The sequence below is a fragment of the Hypanus sabinus genome, chromosome 1, assembly GCF_030144855.1.
Source record: "Hypanus sabinus isolate sHypSab1 chromosome 1, sHypSab1.hap1, whole genome shotgun sequence".
NCBI classification, from domain to species: domain Eukaryota; kingdom Metazoa; phylum Chordata; class Chondrichthyes; order Myliobatiformes; family Dasyatidae; genus Hypanus; species Hypanus sabinus.
In genome coordinates this window covers 129,384,726-129,407,680 of record NC_082706.1, presented here as the reverse complement: position 1 = coordinate 129,407,680, position 22,955 = coordinate 129,384,726, and the positions used below count along the sequence as shown (strand labels likewise).

The window sequence follows — 22,955 nt, the reverse complement described above, 5'->3', positions numbered from 1 at the left end:
TGGGTTTTCACTCTTGGAACTTGTCAAGTGGCCTGGCATTTCGATATCTTCAGGTGTGGCCTGAAAGACGTGCATCTTCAGAGTGGGGCCCTGTGAACAACCTGATTCCTCACTGATGTCGATGACTGAAGCATCACGGGAGATGGAAACACCAATACAGTAGGTATGTGTGCGGCTGTTGGAGGTCCCTGTATTTAAGCGATCTCTCTCTCTCTCTATAAATATATATCCAGAACAAGAATGTTGTCTGGATTGGGGACCATGCCTTACGAGAATAGGTTGGGTGAACTTGGCCTTTTCTACTTGGAGCAACACCTGAGGTGACACCTGATAGAGGTGTCTAAGATGATGAGAGGCATTGATCGTGTGGGTAGTCAGAGGCTTTTTCCCCCAAGGCTGAAATGGCTAGCATTAGAGGGCACAGTTTTAAGGTGCTTGGAAGTAGGCACAGAAGGGACATTGGGGAAGTTTTTTTTTAAAAAATGCAGAAAGTGGTGAGTGCGTGGAATGGGCTGCTGGCAACAATGGGAGGTGGATACAATTGGGTCTTTTAAGAGGCTCCTGGATAGGTTGGCAGAGAGGATGGGGTGGCTCGATTGACAAAAAATGGAATCAGATCCTTAGAAAGAGGTGACATAGGATCAAAAGATGTATAATCCTTATGCATAGAATTAAGGAACTCCAAGAGTAAAAAGTCTCTGATGGGAGTGATATACAGGCCTTTGGCCAGTAGCCAGGATATAGGACATAAATTACAATGGGAGATATTAAAAAACAATGTTACGATAGTCAAGGGGGATTTTAATATGCAGGTAGATTGGGAAAAATCAGATTAATGCTAGATCCTGAGATGGAATTTGCCTACAAGGTGGCTTTTTAGAGCAGCTTCTGGATGAGCTCACTAGAGAAAAAGCAATTCTGGATTGGGTGTTGTGTAATGAACCAGATTTGGTTCTGAAGCTTAAGCTGAAAGGAACCCTTAGGAGGTTGTGAATTCACCCTGTAGTTTGAGAGGGAGAAGCTAAAGTCAGATGTACCAGTATTACAGTGGAGAAGTAGGAACTAGAGACATGAAAAAGGAGCTAGCCAAAGTTGACTGGAAGGGGGCACTAGCAGGGATGACAGCAGGTCAGCAATGCCTGCAAATTCAGGGAGCAATTCAGAAAGAAGGGAGGGTAATGCAACTGTGACTGACAAGGGAAGTCAAAGACTGCTTAAAAGAAAGAGGGTGGAGGGTGGAGAAAAAGGATTGGAAGGTTTCAAAACCAACAGAAGGCAACTAAAAAAAAAGACATACAGAGACAATATGCTTAATGTAAGCTAGCCAAAATATAACAAAAGTTTTAATAAAGAAGAAAATCTCACTGTAAGTAAGAAGAATTTGATTGCAAACAAGGTGGGAGAGCAGACACTAGTTTATCAACAGAACATCAGTTATAACAGATATCTGTAACCAGCTGGAAGCCAGACAAGAGTTTATTCATCATATATACCTGGAAAGCACTGGATCCTTTTTTCACTTACCTCTACAGGGAGGAAGTTCACCGCAATATTCATCACTTTGAATCATTGCGAAAAGAGAAGGCAAGGCTTCTTTGTTCTTCAGCCTTCCTTCTGAGATGCCGCGACAAAGACATCATCCCCAAGTTCATAAGGTTGTGTTCTACAGTGGTTTCTCCGGAGGCTGAACACACTCTAAGATGAGCGAGCCAATCACGGATTAGGAAGCATCTCCATTACATCAGATCCACTGACTACTGTCTATTAACCTGGAATTGTTCAGTCCTCTTGTCCCCCAGTGATTGGGAGTGCATCAACAGGACCACCACTTCCCAAGGTGAACTAGTTTCATGAAGGAACACTACAAGGCAGGTCAGGAAATACAACAAACTATCTAAAAAAAAAGTGCAGCCATCCCAGAAAGGACTGTCATCAATCAAACCGGACAAAGCATCAACAAGGTGAATAGATTCGGCCTTGTCAGTGGGCTAAATTTCGCTCCAGTCCACAGAGCTATACCTTATCAGAACAACATTGGCAGAGTAGAACAAGTAATCTGAAAATTACCACCAGATACCACAGAGGAGGTAAGAATAGAGGCTTGCATGGCCCTAAAAACAGCCGTTTTGTCTAAACTGAGCATTACGAGAGCAACTGACCCTCCAGGCATTACAGCAAAACCTAGCCATCATGATTTTACCAGCAGACAAAGGAAATGCAACAGTTCTGATTACCTCTGAGGAATACCACAGGAAAGTCCAACAGGTTCTGGATGACCCCATCTACAGGAGTTCTGCAGTGGGATCCCAAGGATTCCAGTCAGGATTACCTCCACTTTACTGAAGAAATCCAGACTGCCAGTAGACATAGGCAAGACACTTCTGCCTCAGACGCCAGTACCATCAAGACTTTATGGACTCCCTAAGGAAGATTCTTCAGAGACCTGTTGTCAGTGGGATAAATTCTCCGACTCAGTACAAAGCATTTAATGACCATGCTGTCTCCCTTTGTTGAGGGCTATAAGCATCAGATCACAAATTCAACTGACTTTGTTAAAATGATAACCAACATCCAGCTGAACCCAAGGTACATAAGGTCAGTTTCAACATGGTGTCCCTATTCACACGAGTTCTCATTAAGGACAGCTTAGTCCTCCTGCAGTCAAAGTTTGATAAGGATACTATTAACTTTTATTGAACACACCCTTGCATCAATGTACTTCCTGTGTAAGAGGAATTACTATAAACAAATGGACAGAGTGGACATGAGATAGCCCTGATGCCCCAAATGCTTCTTCAGATACGTCAATGACACCTTCATGGTGTGGCCTCATGGACTCCAGGCACTCCAACAGTTCCACGACCATCTGAACAGTATACATCCAAACATTCAATTTATAATGGAGATGAAGAAGAATGGTTGCTTTTCATTCCTGGACATTCTAATACGACGGAAAGCGGATAGTAACCTCAAGGCATCTATCGGAAACCCATTCAAACGGACTTGTACCTCAACAAAAACAGCCATCATCATGCCTCCCAACGTAAAGTGATTCTTTCTTTGATTAACCATGCAAGAACTATTTCGGACTTGGACAGTCACCCCAAGGAAATAAGACGATTATGCATGATGTTCCTACAGAATGTCTACAAGCCTAAGGAAATCAATTGGGCTCTTAAAAGGGTTGACATAAAATACTTGGAAACCCAACAATGAGGAGGAACCCATCGCTACCACCCGTCTTCCCTACATTTCAAGGATCACCAGGATCCTGAAGAAAAACACTGAACATAGACATAGAACACAGAAATTTATAGCACATTATAGGCCCTTCTGTCCACAAGGTTGTAGCAACCATGTATCTAGAAACTGCCTAGAATTACCCTAGCACATAGCCTTTTATTTTTCTAAGCTCCATGTACCTATCTAAGAGGTTCTTAATAGAACCTATTGTATCCGCTTCCACCACCGCCACCGGCAGTGTATTCCACACAACCACCAGTCTGTGTGCAAAAACTTAAAAATTTACCCCTCATATCTCCTTGATACCCACTTCCAAGCACCTTAAAACTATGCCACCTTGGGATAGCCATTTAAGCCCTGGGAAAAAGCCTCTGGCTATCCACATGAACAAAGTCCCTCATTATCATACAGCTCTATCAGGTAACCTCTCATCCTCCAAGGAGAAAAGGTTAAGTACACTCAACCTATTCTCATAAAATACATCCTCCAATCCAGGCAACATCCTTGTAAATCTCTTCTGCACTCTCTCTATAGTCTCCACATCCTCCCTGTAGTGATGTGACCAGAAGCGAACACAGAAAACCAATTAATGTCATCCACAAACCTGTAAGGAAGCTCAAGTTACAGTTTATGCAGGTCAGAGTTGACCTGGGACTCAAATTGGCTGGTGTTTACAGGATTCCGTGAATATGGAGCAGCTTATAATCGGCCAGACAGACACACCTTGGAAATCCGCATCAAGGAGTACAGGAGGTATATCTGTTTAGGTTATCTGAAGAAATTGGCAGTCGTTGAACACTGCATTTACAACAGCTATAAGATTTACTTTGTCAGCACAAATTACTGTGCTATGCCAATGGCTTTCTAGAGTGCCTAGTAAAGAAATCTACTGAAATAAAACTGGTGGAAAAGAATATTAACAAAGATGAAGGTCTCACTCTAAGAACTGGAATTCAAATGTATTCAAGGTGGGAGAGCAGAAACCTGATTGGATGAGTAGAAACCAAGCAGAAGGGATGGACAGTGAGGCATCCCTGAAGAAGATGGCACAGTTTGTCATTGAAACATCAGTTATAATCAATACCTGTACCCAACTAGAAGCCCAAGAAGAGTTTATACCAAAAAGTTTTTTCAGATATATAAGAGTAAAAGAGACACAGGAGTAGATATCAGGCCGCCAGAAAATGATGCTGAAGAGGTAGTAGTTGGGGAACAAAGAAATAGCGGATAAACTTAATAAATATTGTGCACAAGTCTTCACTGCGGAAGACACTAATGGTATGCCAAAAATTTGAGTGTCAGGGGGCAGGAGTGAGTGTAGTTTCTTTTCCATGCATCTTCTGCTTAGTAGAAGTGAAAAGTTCTAAAGGTAGATAAGGTACCTGAACAAGGTGTACTGCACCCCACATGTTCTGCAAAAGACAGCTGAAGAGATTGTGGAGACATTAGTAGTTATTTTTCAAGAATCACTAGATTCTGGAAGGGTTCCAGAGGACTGGAAAATTGCAAATATTCTTCCACTCTTTAAGGGAGGGAGGGAGGTTGAAAAAAGGAAATTACAGGCCAGTTAATCGGACTTCATTGGTTGGGAAGATGTTGGAGTTGATTGTAATGGATGAGGTTTCGGGGTACTTAGAGACACATGATAAAATTGGCAAAAGTCGGCATAGTTTCCTTCAGGGGAATTCTTCCCTGAGAAATCTTTTGGAATTCTTTGAGGAAATAAAGGCAAAACTGATAAAGGAGAGTCAATGGATGATGCATGCTCACAAAGCCTATGACAAGGTACCAAACATAAGGCTGCTGAACTAGAAAAGAGCCAGTGGCATTATAGGAAGATTGGCTCACTGGCTGGAAGTAAAGAGTGGGAATAAAGTGGGCCATTTCTGGCTGGCTGTTGGTGACAACTAGTGTTCCACAGGGGTCTGTGCTGGGACCATTTATTTTCACATTATATGATGATGATTTGGATGATGGGAATTGGTTGCTTTGTGACTAAGTTTGCACAGTAGTGTTAAGGAAATAGGGAGTCTGCAGGAAGGACTTAGGCAGATTGGGAAAATGGGCAAAGAAATGGAAGATGTAATATAATGTAGGGGAAGTATATGGTCATGCACTCTGATAGAAGGAATAAAAGCGCAGACTATTTTCTAAATAGGGACAGAATTCAAAGGTGCAAAAGGAACTTGGGAGTCCACATGGAGAATACTGTAAAGGTTAACTTACAGGTTTAGTCGATGGTAAGAAAGACAAATGCAATGTTAGCGCTCATTTCGAGGTACTAAAAGCAAGGATGTAATGCTGAGGCTTTATACAACATTGGTCATACCGCATTTAAGAGTACAAGTGTCCCCCATTTCTCAAAAGTTTGTTTTACGACAACTCGCTGTTATGAAAGACCTACATTAGTTACCTGTTTTCACTAACAGAAGGTGTTTTCACTGCTACGATAAAAGGCAACGCACGCACCGAGCAGCCAAATTCCTCCCCCGGAACTGCATTCTAGCCAGTATTGCTTAAATGCATGCCTGTGAGCAACTGTGCTTTATGCTTGATTTTGTGCATCCATTAGCAAAATGAGTTCTAAGGTATCGGAAAAGACTAAAAGAGCACGAGGGTGTTACACTTAGCGTAATTGTTTCGATCGTGGTGAACGAAGTAAGGACATAGTGAGTTTGGCTAAGGAGGCTGGGTTTGTGGAAGTTGACAAAGATGATGTTCAAGAGGTTTAGACCAAGAACTGACAGATGAAGAGCTGATGCAATTGCAAGAAGAAAGGATAACAATCGAAACCGAACGCAGTAGCGAATGGTCCAAAGGTGAAGTTGTCCAGGAACTGAACGTGAAGCAATTGCGTGAGATTTTCACTGCGATTGACAACGCTGCAATGACTGCAGAAAAGGATATGCAGGTTTGGAGCAAACCATACTTGCAGGGTGGTTTGATTGCTTATAAAAAACTGTATGATAGAAAAATGCGCAAGGCTAAGCAGTCAAGCATACTGTCATTTCTCAAGCCTTCCACATCAACCACAGCAGAAGACGAACCTCGACCTTTGACATCGAGGCAAGCAGACATAGAAGAAGGTGACCTGCCTGCCCTGATGGATACAATGAGATGACGCCCCTGTCTCACACCATCCCAACCTCTGACGACTCAGCCTAACACACCATCATCAGTGTGCTCGCTGTCTTTCCAATTCCAGTAATACTACACTGTACATACATTATTTCTACTTTATATAGGCTGTGTATTTTTATGTGTTATTTGGTACAATTTGTTATTTGGTATGACTTGGCAGGTTCATAGCTAAAAGGTTACTGGAAAGAGTGCTTCTGCCAAGAGTGCTTGCGCCGAGTGTTTCAGCCAAGAGCACTTGTGTGAGATTTTCGCTACGGTGGACAGTGCTGCAATGATTGCAGAAAAGTATTCCTACTTTATATAGGCTGTGTATTTATCAGATCATTCCTGCTTTTACTATACATTACTATTATTTTGAGTTTTATGTGTAATTTGGCATGATATGGTAGGTTTTTTTGGGGGGTCTGAGAACGCTCACAAATTTTTCCCATATAAATAAATGGTAATTGCTGCTTCACTTTACGACATTCTGGCTTATGAACCATTTCAGAGGAATGCTCTACCTTCGGATAGTGGGGGAAACCTGTATACTGAACAGACTAGAGCCCTCTAATTAAGGAAGGATATGCTGGCACTGGAGAGGATATAGAGGAGATTCATGCAAATGACTGCAAGAATGAATGAGTTAACCTATGTGGAGCAATTGATGGCATTGCGCCTGTACTCGCTGAAGTTCGGGGGGGGGGGGGGGGAGAAATTGCATTGAACCCCAGGTAGAGTGAATGTTCAGATGTTTCCTGTAGTAGGGGAGTCTAGGACAAGAGCTTAGAGTTTCAGAATAGACGGATGTACATTTAGAACAAAGATGAGGAGGAATTTCTTTAGCCACAGGGTGAGAATCTGTGGAATTCGTTGCCACAGACAGCTGTGGAAGCCCACTCATTGTATATATTTAATGCGGAGGCTGATAGGTTCTTGATTAGTCAGGGCAGCAAAGGTCACAGGCAGAAGGCAGGAGAATGAGGTTGAAAGGGATAATAAATTAACCATAGCAGAGTGACTCGATGGGTCAAATGACTTAATTTTACTCTCATGTCTTATGGTCTAAAAGCAAGTTCTGAGGAGTCTTCAGCCTGGAAAGACCAAGGTTTCAAAGTTTCAATGTGCATTTATTATCAAAGAATGTATAAATTATACAACCTTGAGATTTGTTTGCTTACAGGTAGTCACAAAGCAAAGAACCCGAAAAACCCAATTAAAAAATAAGACCAACCACTGCACCCACCCCAGTGCCTACAGAAAAAGAGAAAAAACAGAACAGATACATATAAACAATAGAAGCGAGCAACAACTGCATTCTGAACCAAACTGACTCCTTAGATTCAAATCCCTGGAGCAGCCCAGAATAGGCCCAAAGCCTTGATATTCAGTCACCGCAAAGTTTGCAGGCACAAAGCACAGCCGCCAGAGGCAGTCTCACAGCTTTAGCATCATGGAGAGAGAAGTTCCCGTACTATCTGGGCCAGCATTTAAATTGTCTGAACCTTGCACGAGGACCCTGTCCCGCCGCCAGCATATCACTTCGGGCCTAGATTTCCCAGCCAAAGGAGCCGCAATTAGCCATTACCCTGAAAAGATGCTAGTCAAGGACAGCTACACTTACTATTAAATTCGAGGACTGATTCACAGAGAAAAACAGAATAGTAAAACTCCACAGCTGTGCGGGTTTATGTTCATAAAGAGAGTTGATGACAACCAAACAATCTACCTTTATTCAAAGTGATGGAAGATATCACAGAAAGTGAAACATACTACACCTCTCACTGAGGTCCAATTTGGGTTTTGCCAAGAGCACCTGGTCTCAGACCTTAGGACAGGTTTGATCCAAAAAATGAGTCAAAGTTCTGAGAGAAATTCGACTGCCCTTGACATCAAGGTAGCATTTGAACAAACCTGTTTCAAGAAACCTTGCTAAAAGTGGAATCATCGCAGAACAATAGTAAAGCATTCCAAAGGTGCAAGTCATCTTGAAAAATGCCATTAGTTGTTGATCACCCTTGACCGTACAAAAGTTCCTCAGGTAAGTCTCAACCTGCTTCAAAAATTACTATCTTTCTCTCTTAAGATTTAGTATGGGGATATTTGCTACCATTTGTGCAACATTCAATCCCATTCATTAACTCCACAGTGAATGAAGCAACCCACACCAGCATGCAGAAAGACTTGGTCGATGAGAGTACACCCATCAACCTCAATATTAAATGCCATTACCTGTGTCAGGTACCTAAACATTAATCTCCCAGTGATTAGCACTGACAACAAACTCCATATACCAACAACATAATAAAAGGCTACAAGAACAGGTTCGTGGTTGGATAGCCTGGTGAGCAAATTGGTCACATCCCTAAATCCCAGCCATTCCAGTATCAACCATTAACAAAATAAGGCTTATGATCGAATATTCTTCAGCAGCTCAACACATCTAAGACCTGAAAAAAAAAATTCTCAGAAGGTACTCTAAAAAAACCTCTGATCATTTCCACCAAGAAAGAAAGGCAACAAGAATGTAGGTTATTTAGAAAAAAACGCATATCCTGTCTTGGAAGTATATAGCCATTCCTTCATCATCATAAATCTTGTAACCCCTCACCTAAAAACATTGAGGGTGAACCTTCACCAGAAGGTTTAAGGCAATTAAAGGTAGTGATATAGCATGACTGTTTTGTTTTAAAAACAAGAGGCAAGATTCCAAAAATTAAATATGCAAATCAACTTCTACAATTCAGCTCTGCTAAGAGTATGTAACAACACAGTAGATGCAATACAAGGTAGTAAAAGGTAAGGATATCCTCTTCTATTCAAAAAACAAAAAGCATAGTATTTTTAAAATGAAGACAAATTGGGAGATGTTGATAGGTCCTAGCTACCCTCATATGTTATCTGAGACTCAGCCTGCTGATGAAAGAAGAGGGCAATGATCGATTTTATTACAAGAAAATGTGAACCATACAAGTTAGAGGTATCACACCTAATGTATACTGATATGGGAAGGATATGGCATCCTTCCTAAAAACATATATACCTGCCATAAAGGGACCAAGACAAAGATTCACCAGATAGCTCCAAGGATGGTGGGTTTGCCATACAAATCGAAATTAAGCCTGTTTTCTCTGAAGTTTCAAGGTATAATAAGTATGATCAATCAAGGAAGAATGTTTTCTCTAGTGGAATCTAGAACCAGGATTCATCATTGCAAAATAAGAGTAAGCTGTTTAGCACTGGATAAGGAGAAATTTCTCCATCCAGAGGCCGCTGAATCCTTAGAATTCCCTATCCCGAGAGGGCTGTGAAGTCTCATTTTGAATTCATTAATCGTAGTGAATAGTGAAACAGTCTCAAAGCACCAGCTGACCTACTCCAAGCAATTATTTCAGCAGGAGAATTTTACGCATGGCTTGTCTCAGGAAAGCCTATATTGCAAGCTGGATAGTGCAATGAAGAATGAAGGTGAATGATGTTAAGAATTGATCTGTTGACCTCAATGAGAGAAAAAGGAGGGAGAAAAAGGGAGAGACAGAGAGAAATCATGCTATCTCATTGATGTAGACGTGGAGTGCTTGAGGTAACTGCTACATCACTTATGATTAGTCCCATGAAAAATACATTATCTTCAGTTGACATTTGCTTCTACATTTCTAGGCAGTATACAGTATTGTCTGCATAAACAATGGTAAAAGAGACAAGTGTTCTAAGTTACTGAAATTAATTTCAAACTTTTTAGAGAATAATAAAAAGCAAACTATAGATGACCACTTTTAATAACCTGCTGATCCACTTTGGTTTGTTTCTGCTGTAATGTAGTGGTGAAAAAGAGAAAAAGAATCAAATGTATCATCACGAAACAAGATCACTTTCATTCTTTCAGTTGTTGAAATTACAAGAAATATATTACACCTGTTTGACATACAGGTGGGGCTTTAAATATTTACCTAAAGTATATTTACACTCATTCACCTCACCGATCACAAAGAGAAATTATAAAACACTAGTGAACCTAACACTAAAGCCATGATACCCTACTCAATCCAGATCACTTACATTTAGAACTATTGCTAATTGCTGAGACAGACAGATGCTCTGGACTCATGCTTAGCAGATATGAGATAAACACATAAGACTGTGAAGATGCTGGAAATCCAGAGAAACACACAGAAATTGCTGGAGAAGTCAACAGACAACATTTATGGAGAGGAATAAACAGTCGACATTTCAAGCTGATACCCCTCATAAGGACTTAAGGAAAAGAAGCCAGAATAAAGTGGAGAGATGAGAAGGAGTACAAGCTGGCAAGTGATAGGCAGACTATCTTGCTGAGCATAGGTGGTAACTCTCAGACACCTCCTCTTACTTACCCCTTGGAAAGGACCCCACTCAGGACCATCAGGACATTGTCTCTAACACCATCACCAACCTCATCAACTCTGGAGATCGCTATCCACAGCCACCAAATTCAAAGTTCTCTTACCCAGCAATACACATTTCTACCTGCTACCCAAGATCTACAAATCTGAATGTCCAAACAGGCCCATTGTTTCTGTCTGCTCCTGTCCCACTGAACTCGCGTCCACATACTTTAACTCCATTTTATCCCCTTTGGTTCAGATTCGCCCGACACACATTTGCGACACTTCACATGCTCCCAATCTGCACAACTTTCAATTCTCAGGCCCTGATCACCTCGTTCACCATGGATGTCCAATCCCTATAAACTTCTATCCCCCATCAAGGAGGCTTTAAAGCTCTCTCTTTCTTGAGAACAGACCCAACCAGTTCCCCTCCAGCACCATCCTCCTTTGTAAGGCTGAACTGGTCTTCACCTTCAACAATTTCTCTTTCGGCTTCCCCCATTTTTTCCAATCCCAAAGTGTAGTGATGAGCACCCACGCTGATCCCAGTTACACCTGCCATTTCATTGGCTACGTAGAACAGTCCATGTTCTAAGTCTTCCCTGGTAACGCTCCCCAATTATTTCTACATTACAGTAAGAACTGCTTCATGTACCCATGCTGAGCTTGTCAATTTCATCAAATTTGCCTCCAACCTCCACCCTGCCCTTATACGCATTTGGTCCATTTCTGATAACCTGTACCTTTCTCAATAGCTTTATCTCCATCACCGGAGACAAACTGTCAACCAGTATCTTTTATAAATACACCAATTCCAATAGTTATCTCGAGTATACATCTTCCCACCCTGTCACCAGCAAAAAGCCTTTTTCTCATTTCCTACACCTCCACTGCATCTGTTCCAAGGATGAGGCTTTCCTTTCCAGGACAGAAGAAATGTCCTTCTCTTTCAAAGAACAAGGCTTTCCTTTCTCTATCACTGAAGATGCCCTCACACTGCATCACCTCCTTTTCCCAAACATCCAGGCTTACCCAATCTTCCATTGCCTGAACAGGAATAGAGTTTCTCTTGCCCTCGCCTACCACTTCATGAACCTCTGCTTCCAATACATTATTCTCTGTAACTTCCACCATCTTTAACACAACCCTATCACCAAACAAACCTTTATTCTCCCCCCCAACATTCTATGCTTTCCACAGTAATCAACTCCCTCAGTGATTCTCTATGTCCACTCATCCCTCCCCACCAATATCCCCCGATACTTACCTTTGCAAGCAGCAGAAGTGCTCGTCTATCTATTCACCTCCTCCCTCACCTCCATTCAGGGCTCCAAACAGTCCTTCCAGGTAAGGCAACACTTCACCTGCAAATCTGTTGGGGTCTTCTACTGTATCCAGTGCTCCTGATGAGGCCTGCCCTACATTGGTGAAACCCAAAGTAAACTGGAGGACCACTTTGTCAAGTACCTCAGTTCGACCTGCAAAAAACATTATTTCCCAGTGGCCAACCGTTTCAATTCTTATTCCCATTCATATTCAGACATGCCAGTCCATATTCTTCTTTTCTGTCATGATGAGGCCACTCTCAAGATTGGAGGAGAAACACCTTGTATTCTGTCTAGAATTCTCCAACTTCTGGTAATTTTCCCCCTCCCCTTTCCCTCTGCTTCATTTCCCCAAGCTAGCTTTCTACCTCTTCTCCTCATCTGCCCATCACCTCCTCCTGGTACCTCTTTCGCCCATGATCCACTCTCCCCTCCTATCAGATTCCTTCTTCTCCAACCCATTTATCACCTTTTCCACTTATCGCTTCCCAGATTCCTACTTCATCTCTCCTTCCCATCCACATGGCTTCACCCATCACATTCTAGCTTGTCCTCCTCCTCCCACCACCCCAACCTTTTTACACTGGGATCTTCCCCCTTTCTTTCCAGTCCTAAGGAAGGGTCTTTGCCCTAAACATCGACTATTTATTCATTTCTATAGATCTGCTTAACCTGCTGAGTTCCTCCAACATTGTGTGTGTGCTGCCGGTGCTAAGTGAAGACATTTTAGGGGAGAGTTGGTGAATGGTGAGGGGGTGGGGTAAATAAGAAGCTGGGAAGATATAGGTGGATGACGTAAAGGACAGAAGCAGGAATCTAATAAGAGAGGATGGTGGACCATGGAGGAAACTTCTTTGTTGTCCTAATCTCTGGAGCTTTGCCCTTTAGCATTTGCCTGTATGCAGGCAGGACAGCCAAGTGATCAGATTTCCTGAAGTGCAGTCTGGTCAAGGAATGTTAGTATAGCAGTCCTCTGGTGTTACAGGTTATGTGCTGATGGAACTGGGCAGGGATTTCTTCAAACAAGTTGACTGAAATCCATGACTATGATTTGAATTGCATTGGGTGGACTGTTTCTTGTTTGGTAACAGCATCATGCAGTCTTTCAAGTGCCTGATCATAAAAAAGTCAGCATTTGATCATCAGGTGTTTAAGGTCAAGGAACAAGATCATGACAACACTTCCACAATCGGAACACCACAGAGTTTACCATTATACACACACCTCCAACTCTTTTGCCTTTTCTGAATCAGAAGTCCGGTCCATCCTGTGTATCAAGAAGCCTGTAGGTCTGATCACCGTATCAGATGTACTCTGTGTAAGCCACGTCTTGGTAAAACACAGAACAACAATTTTTTATTTTCCTTCAATACAGCAATCTTGCCCTGAAGTCCTCAGTTTTGTTCTCCAGCAACAGTACATTTGCTAACAAGATGTTGGGTGGAGGGAGCCTCATCCCTCAATGTTTCAGCCGGAATGCATTTCACTTAGCTCCTTAATTGAGCCTTTTAGACAGTGAAGCAGCCCTGGGGCTATGAGAAAGTGAACTACTCACTGCAGAATACTGTTCATATAATAACCAAAATAGGAGATTAAGTTTTAGTCAATAACACCACCAATGTAATTGATGTCATATGAAGCATTTTGTCAAAAGTAGTGTCCAGTACCTTGCACACTGGAGGCACAAATATAACCTACCATTTATGCTTCATGCCAAAATGGTGTCTAAGTCTTCCTGCATGTGGACATGGACTACTTCATTTGAACAGTTACGAATAGAACTGAATATTGTACGATCAGCAAATATTCCCACTTTTGACTTTGTCAAAAGAAAACTCAATGATTTTTAATGCAGAGATAGAGAGATACTCAATAAACAAGAGTGTGAAAAGTTACCTTGAAGAGACATGAATGTAAAGTCAAAATTACAATTATGTTAAACAATGGAGCAAGTGGCTTACTTCTAAACTATAAGCTCATAATTTCAGAATTTAAAATTTACCCTGTATTTTTTCTGTTCAGGAACTTTTGGATGAAATTTACCAATTCCTAATTCAACAGAAATTATTGTGTTTTCTACCAGCTATTTTGAAACTTTAAGCTCATTTAAAAGCCCACATTTCTACATGCAAAAGTAAACTGCAACTGCTAATATTACAAATAGCAGCTGCAACTTTCAAATTTATGCATTTCGATACTGAAATGGAAGCTTATTTTTGTAAACGTAAATGCTAAGCTGTGAAGGAAGCCGTAATAATAAACTTTGATGCCTCAAAACTAACCCCCAATGTTTATATTATAGCAAATTTGCTTTGCTAATTAATGTTTTTTTTAATTTACTTGCAAGATATTAACTTTATTAAACATATTTCCCTCCTTTGCAAAAGGTAGTGATGAGCCATTATTTTTGAACTATTGCAACTCAAGTGAAGGCAAGTTCCAGGAATTTGACCTATAGCAGTAAAACAAAGGCAAGATATCAATTCAGAATGGTTCAAGTTGGGAAATCTGCAGATGGCATTATTTATAAGTATCTAATTGATGTCCACCCAAGTAGTAAAGGTTGTGCTTTTGAAAAATGCTGTTGAAGCTACCTTGCAATGGTTGCATCGCATCTCGTAGGAGGAGCACTCGGCAGCCATTTTGTAGGTACTGAATCGGACTTCATCCTGAATGTATTGTGGCTGCCTTGTTCTGGTTTGCATTGAGTGGAAATGTAACTGGAAGGGCACAGACTCAAAAACGTAGATTTTTTTCCTTTTCCATGGGTACTGCCTGACCTGTTGAGTTTTTCCAACATTCTCTACTTTTGTTTACAGCATCAACTTTCACCAAATATATTTTAAAGCTCCTAGCTTGTGCTCTGAGACTGTTGGTGGACTTTGTGACATTAGGAGACAAGTCACTTTACAAAGATGACGAAGCCTGTTTTAGTAATCAATAATGCATGGTTCGGGTAGATGGAGCTCGTCAGCCTGGGAAGGTAGTCCATCTAAAAAAGGGAGAACTCTTGATTTCAAAACTCCGCTGCCTTGCAGCCATACCCACTTATGGAAAAGGCTTAGGGAGTAAACCCTAAGGACAAATCCGCAGCTGGAGTCTCTAACGCAGTCTGACATTGTCTTCAACCTCGTTCTGGCAACTCCTGCAACATCACTGGTGCCAAGCTGTATCGGCCCTTGCCCTTCCCTTGGAAAACATCGATGGCGTGGAGAGGGGAGACTCACTGCATGGGCAACTGCCAGTCTTCCATACAACCTTGCCCAGGTCTGCGCCCTGGAGAGGGTGCAGATCCATGGTCTCATGAGACTAACGGATACCACACACACACACAATGCATGGCTCTCTGTGAAGTTTAAGAACTAGTTGAGCATGTCAAAACTGTAGGGTAAGTCCCAAGAGCGAGGAACAACCCGAGGTTTAGCTGATTTAAATGCCAAGCTTGATTGAAAAGGTCAGGGTTTCAGGATCAGAGTAGAGGTACAAGCTGGTGTTCAGCTCGAGTTTTACTCACCTCTACACTAAACTGAGGCTGTAGCCTGTAACTAACAGGCTCCTGTATTATCTGGAATGATGACTGACTTTGTGGCTGTGGACTCACTTTTGTAAACTTCAATTTTGAATGTTATTTGCTTACTTTTATTTGTGTGATTTTCTGTACATTGGGTGTTTGGCGGTCTTTTTTAAAAATAGGTTTTATTGAATTTTTTGTTCTATGGCTGCCTGTGAAGAGACAAAATCGCAAAGTTGTATATAGTCTACATACTTTTATAATAAATGTACTCTGAGATGCATCTTGGAAAGATGGCAAGGATTTTAAAGCAGCAATTGAATATTAGATTCTAAGGATTGAAAGGAAGAGTGGTGTCATTGGAGTTATTGTTTCTTATGAGCATTTAGACATGCAGGATGCTACTCAATAACCCACTTGCTTGCTAACTAGTGAGAAAAGAGCTCAGTCATTTTGGTAACAGTGGAGAGAGTCTAGACTATTTTGCATGTGTGAGTTTTGTAATTAATTCCAGAGCTTGGGTATGAAAACATGTCTGCTAATGGAAAACTATTTGTGCAGTGATAAGACTGAGGGAAAACTAACATTTACGTCCCAAGTACCAGGCGATGAAAATCTCCAGAAAGAGAGAATCAAGTGACTTCTGATATTTGATAGTATTATTACTGTTGAATCTCTGAGGGGGGTGGGGGGGGGGGGGGGTTCTGTATTACCAGAACCCATTCTATTTCTCCAGAGATTTTAAATGGATAATTGATGGGTATAGAATCAGATTCACAGAGCATGGAAATATGGGGGTGAGGGCTAATCAGAAAGCTTCATTCGCCATGAGCACTCACTTGTTGGTGAGGGGATGTGAGGTTTAAAAACCTCAGAGCCCTTTGAGACCTTTTGACAAGCTTCAATCACCACCTTCTATTAGGCACTTGTGAAAAGCCAATAAAAAGAGGTTAGGTTTAAGCACAGTAGCCATTGGGGGAGTGGACATTGTTAAGAGTGGTCTGTCTTTGACCCTAAAGGCTTACAAGAGAAGCGACAAAGGCTCGAGAAATATTTCTAGTGTGTTTTTATCTTTCTTTGTCTATTAGTACATAGCTAATGTAGTGACAATGAGTCTAGGGTCAGTGGAATGTTCTTTGTGAGAGATGCGAGTATTCTGGGAGTCCACCAGTCTCTCTGATAGCTACCATCTGTATGAAGTGCACCCAGCTGCAGTTCTTTACAAACTTATCATGGAAAGGATGTGCTGAAACTGAGAGGGTTCAAAGGAAGCTCACAAAAATGATTCCAGGAATGAATGGCTTGTCATATGAAGAATGTTTGATGGCTCTGGGCCTGTATTCACTGGAATACAGAAGACTAGGGGCAACCTCATTGAAACTGATCGAATGGTGAAAGGCTTTGATTGTGTGGATGTAGAGAGGATGTTTTCTAAGGTGGGAGAGTCTCAGACCAGAGGATGCAGCCTCAGGATAGAGGGGTGTCTTTAAGTATGGATATGAGGAGGTACTTCTTTAGCTAGAGAGTGGTGAATCTGTGGAATTCTTTGTCACAGGCAGCTGTGGAGGCCAAGTCTTTATATATATTTAAGGTAAAGGTTAATAGAGTCTTGACTGGTCATGGGCAATAAGGGATATGGGGAGAAGGCATAAGTTTAGGGCTGAGAAGAAAAATGGCCCCGCCATGAGGAAATAGAGTAGACTTGATGGGCCAAATGGCTTAATTCTGCTCCTATATCTTATGGTCTTAAATGTTTTTTTTATTCTTTATTGTGTTCTTTATCCTGTGCTTATTTTGAGCTTCATCAGAACCAGAGTAACAATCATTTCCTTCTCCTTTACAGCTGTGTCCTGGAAATGACATTAAATTATCTTGAACCTTCCTATAGTGGTGAGCACAACTTAACACTGTATCCATGAAGTGGCATAAAGGGAATTTTACATTGTTCTACCATGATCATAATGTTCTCTTTTTCTATACTTCAGCTATAAAAAGGCAAGTATTTTGTATGCTTGTCCTCATAAAAGTGAGCATGACCCCAAAAAAATTCTCAACAGCCTGTAATTGCTGTAACCGCATGCCTCTTCTGCTCTTCTCAAAATGCATGAACTCACTTCTCTATGACACCTTTCTCCCACTCACCCAACCAGGCCAATGATCTGTTTGTTACTTTTGTCCAATTTTGGCATTTCTCCCACTCTAGCCCCCACCCTGGCATAAATTCCATCAATTTTGGGTTAACTTTAAACTTTTTTTTGGAAAACGGCACTTTCTAATAGCCAAACCCGTTATTATTTCTTTTAAGAGGTTAGGATACATTTTATTTCAGACCTACATTGCTACTTCTCTTTCTGTGAAGGCAGATACAAAATATTCAGATTTCTTGCATATTCCACCTTCACAGTTACAGCGAGTCTATTGGGTCTTCTCTTTAGATGTTTATAGATTAAGGTTTATAAAAATAAATCAAAGCATTCAGCCCATCATGCTTGCTCTGCCAATAAATATCAATGATGATCATACACAAAAGGTGCAACTTTTCGGCAATAGCCACACTCCCTTAATCCCATCACATTATTATCTAAAAATGTATCAAGTCCACCTTGTATATACTTGGCTTCCACAGCCCTGATGGATAAGGAATTCTGAAGAATCACTATTCTATTCGTTATTCTCGCCAGTCCTGAATGGATGAGACCTTATTTTGAGCATGTGGCCCTCAGCCAAGGAGAACCAAACCACGCATCTTCTCTATCAAACTTAAGAATTTTCAATGAGGTGATCTCTCCTCCTTCTAGAACTATACTAAAAAGACTGCCTAATCTAAACAAGGGATTCTGCAGATCCTGAAAATTCAGAGTAACATTTACAAAATGCTGAGTAACTCAGCAGGTCAGGCTGTACCTATGGAAAGGAATAAACAGTTGATATTTTGGGCCAAGACCCTTCATCAGGTCAGGAAAGGGGAAGAAGCCAGAAGGTGTTGGGAGGAGGAGAAGGAGTACAAGCGAGAAGGTAACAGGTGAAGCTAGGTGCATCGGGGAAGGGAGATGAAGTGAGAATCTGGAAGATAATAAGTGGTAAAGGACCCAAGAAGGAATCTGATAGGAAAGGTGAGTGGACCATGGGAGAATGGGTAGTAGGATCCCATGGGGAGGTGATAGGCAGGTGAGGAGAAGTGATAAGAGTGGAGCCAGAGTGGGTAGTGGATGAAGAGGGAAGGCAGAGGGGGAGAAACTACTTGAAGTTAGAGAAATCAACGTTCAGGCCATCAGGTTGGAGGCAACCCATGCTGAATACAAGCTGTTGCTCTTCCACAGGAGAGAGACCTTGTTAATTACGTCCGTAGAGAAGGCCATGGACCGACAAGTCAGAATGCGAATGGGAATTAGAATTTAAATATTTGACCAGCAGGAAATCCTGTTTGTTGCAGATGGAGCAAAGGTAATTTCTGCCCTTCCGCCTTTCCTCCGCTGCACTCTGGCTGCATTCTTACCTCTTCTCTTCTCCTCACCTGCCTGTAACCTCCCCATGGGGGCCCTCATCCTTCCCTTTCTCCCATGGTCCACTCTTCTCTTCTATCAGATTACTTCTTCAGCCCTTTACTTTTTCCATCTATCACCTCCCATTTTCTTACTTAATTCCCCTCCCCCACCCACCTGGCTTCATCAATCAACCTTTAGCTTGCATTCTTTACCCTGCCCCCCCAACCTTCTTATTCTGGCTTCTTCCCTCTTCCTTTCCTTCTTGAGGAAGGGTCTTGGCCTGAAACATTGACGGCTATTCCTTTCCATTGATGCTGCCTGACCTGCTGAGTTCCTCCAGAATTTTGTGATTCTCTAATCTATCCTCTGTCACAAACTTCTAAGTCATAAACTAATCGGGTAATCTTAAATGGCTTCTTTCCTAGGTGGGAAGCCAGACCCCAGCATAATATTCCAGGAGCAGTCTCTACACAATTAAAGCTATATACACCTCTACTCTTGTGTTTGAATCATTCTGTAATAAAGGCCAATATATCATCTTTCTAACTGCTTACCAACCTGCATGTGATGCATATACCAAGGCATCTAGGTCCCAACAAACACCAACAGTTGTCAGTCATCCAGCTCAGAAACGGGCTCTTGGGCCAAATATATTTGTGCCAAACCAGCAATTTACACCAATTCCATTTTTATTCTCCTTTCATTCCCATCAACTCATTCCAAATTCTTACTACTAACCTACACAATAGGTGCAGGAGTAGGCCATTTGGCCCTTTGAGCCATCTCCGCCATTCAATGTGATCATGGCTGATCATCCACAATCAGTACCCCGTTCCTACTTTCCCCCCATATCCCTTGACTCATTTTTATGAGCTCTATCTAACTCTTCCTTGAAAGCATCCAGAGAATTGGCCTCCACTGCCTTCTGAGGCACAGCATTCCACAGATCCATTACTCTCTGGGTGAAAAAGTTTTTCCTGAACTCTGTTAATTGGACCAATTAACCTAGCAATCCACACACCTATGACATGTAGGACAGGGGTCCCCAACCTTTTGCACCACGGACTGGTTGATTATTGACAATATTCTTGTGGACCGGCCGACGGGGGGTGGGGGAGTGGTGGTGTTAATCACAACAGGAATATAGGTGATAAGTCAACTAAAAGTCACTTACAAGAGGCTAATAAACCCTTTAGAAACAAAATAGAGTGTATCTAACAAGTTTAATATTAAACACACAGCACATAGTTTCCTCGCATGAATATAGTGATCAGTCAATTATGTTGGAAATGGAAGCAACGTTTTCAGTACTTTCATGGCTATCTCAGGATATTCAGCCTTGACTTTGATCCAGAATGCTGGCAGAGATTCAGCCCACCATCATTTGCAAGATCAAGGAGTTGATATTCATCCCGCGCTGACATGGATGATTCACCGGGAACATTCTCAAATGGGTCACAGACCCATTCCTTTGCACGTCCTGGGTCATTTGCTGTTGGTAAGTAATGCTCGAATTCTGTCGACAGCGAAGACAGGTGATCGCACACCAGCTGAGAGAAGGAAGGTGCAGCCTCAGTCTCTCCCAAAATCCCAGCTAATGTTGCAAAGATGTCAAATATGCCCCTGTCTACTCACCATCTCCACAGTTCCAGTTTGGCCTTGAAAGCACTTTATCTGCCAACTTGAAGACAGTTGTCATTCTCCCCTGAAGTGACAAATTGAGATGATTGAGCAAATTGAAGATGTCATACAGATAAGCAGGTTTTCCTATCCACTCCTCGTCACATGGTGACTCGTTAAGCCATTGCAACAGCTGTGCTTCAATGTCCTCTGCTATGTCATCAATTCTCTTTGAAACTGTGGTAGCTGAAAGAGAAACCTGTGCCATCTTGTTAGCTGCAGCTCCTCCCAACAGTGCACAGCACATGGCCTTGGCAGCAGGCAGAATCAATTCTTCACCAACAGTGAAAGGCTTCTTAGCCTTAACAATACGGCTAGCCACTAAGTACGACGCTCAGCAGCATTTGTGGAGGTGGTGGCTCTCAGCACTTGCTTCTGTCACACTTGCCCATGTTTTTTCACTCAAGTAACTCAACAGGTTTGTCTGTAAGTGCAGGGTGCTTGGGCTCAAGGTGCCAAAGCAGTTTTGAGGGCTTCATTGCCTCATTAGACAGCTTGTCTCCACATATCACACACCGGGGGCTTGGAGCGTGCGAGTCAGCGGTCGCAATAAAGTCATATTTTATGTACAACTCGTCGTATTTTCTGTTGAAGGAAGTTTTCTTTTCTTTTTGCAGTCTCGGATTTAGCAGTCTCTGCGTTATCATCGTTAGGCCTTTTTTGCCCCTACCACCTCTTCCAAAGAAACTCTCAAGCGACGTTTGTTTTTTACTCATTGAGTAGTTGTGGGTTAATGACCGACTGATGACCTCGCGCGTGTTCCAAGTTCAACAGTGGGTGTGACAGGGAATGAGGAAAGGTGCAGCTGACTCATATCGTTTCATATAACCAAATCATATCGTTCCCTCACAGCCCAGTAGCACATGCTTTGCAGCCCAGTGATTGAGGACCACTGATATAGGAAGAATGTTTCTGGGGGGGAAAGAGTTCATAGAGAAAGAATGCAATCTCCAAAAAGCCATCAGAAATTAGATTTGAATCCTGGTCACTGGGTCTGTGAAATAGTAGTTTTTCCAGCTACACCACTGAATCTCAACTATTTAAAACAAAATACTTTGCTTTTATATTCATCTCATTGCCACAAGTCTCCTGGCATCCTCTGCACAGCCCACATTGACAATTAATTTTATACCTAAATTTAGCAAGAACTCCTTTGAACATATAAAAGCGAAAAAATGGGGTTTCTCGTCCACCACCATCAATGCTGCCCTCACCTGCATCATCTCCATTTCCTGGATATCTGCCCTCACTCCATCCTCCCACTGTCATAACAAGTATAGGTTTCCCCCACTATCCGAATGTAGAGTGTTCCTATGAAACCTTTCGCAAGTCGAAATGGCGTAAAGCAAAGAAGCAATTACCATTAATTTATATGGGAAAAATTTGTGTTCCCAGACTCAAAAAAAACCTACCAAACAACACAAAACCCAAAATAACACTAACATATAGTAAAAGCAGGAATGATATGATAAATACAGCCTATATAAAGCAGAAATAATGTATGTACAGTGTAGCTTCACTTACGGAGGAAAGTTCAACGCGCACACAATGACTTTATTTCGTTCATCACAATCGAAACACTTAATTATGTCTCGCTGCTCGGGGCACCCTGCTCTGCTCTCACTACCCCTATAATGGCTCACTGTAAAAACAAACGCTGAATGCTATTTCCCCTTTTTCGCCTTTTTTCGAAAAAGCGAAAATCCTCTTCGGAGTTCTTTCAGTTAGCGAAAACAGGCACTAACGTAGGTCTTTTGTAAAAGCGAAGTGGCATAAAGCGAACTTTCATAAAGCAGAGGATACTTGTATAGAGTTCCCCTTGTCCTCACCTCGCAAGTCTCTGTATCCTGCATATCATTCTCTGTAATTTCCACCATCTCCAAAGGTGCACTAAGCACGTTTTGCCTCGGCTTTCCACAAGGATCTCTCAGAATGTGACTCTCTTCCCTTTCTCCCTCCTCACTGATCTCCTCCCTAGCATTTATCCTTATAGTATGACACCTGTCCCTACATTTCCTCCTTCACCACCATCCAAGGCCCCGAAGAGTCCTTTCAGGTAAGACAACACTTCACCTCCAAGTCTGCGAGGGTCATCTATTGTATCCCATGGGGCCTCCTCTACATCAGTAGGGCTTAAAACAGAATGAGGTACAACTTTGTCAAGCATCTTTGACTGTCTGCAGGACCTCCTGGTAGCCATCCATTTCAATTCGGTTTCCCATAT

At 42.0% G+C, this 22,955-nt stretch overlaps 1 protein-coding gene across 6 annotated transcripts in view; it reads right to left on the bottom strand.

Moving 5' to 3' along the window:
• The window catches only part of vapal (VAMP (vesicle-associated membrane protein)-associated protein A, like), an 81,290-nt gene that overhangs the window by 45,140 nt on the left and 13,195 nt on the right, over nucleotides 1–22,955 (bottom strand). The window contains exons 2-3 of one of the 6 annotated variants that reach the window (XM_059976344.1): nucleotides 13,280–13,384; nucleotides 11,998–12,148 (exon numbers count right to left, since the gene is read on the bottom strand). The exons of 4 other annotated variants lie outside the window; for them this stretch is intronic. The gene's annotated coding sequence lies outside the window, so the exon portion shown is untranslated. The remainder of the gene's footprint in view (nucleotides 1–11,997; nucleotides 12,149–13,279; nucleotides 13,385–22,955) is intronic. One more of the 6 variants, XM_059976352.1, reaches the window with a different exon arrangement.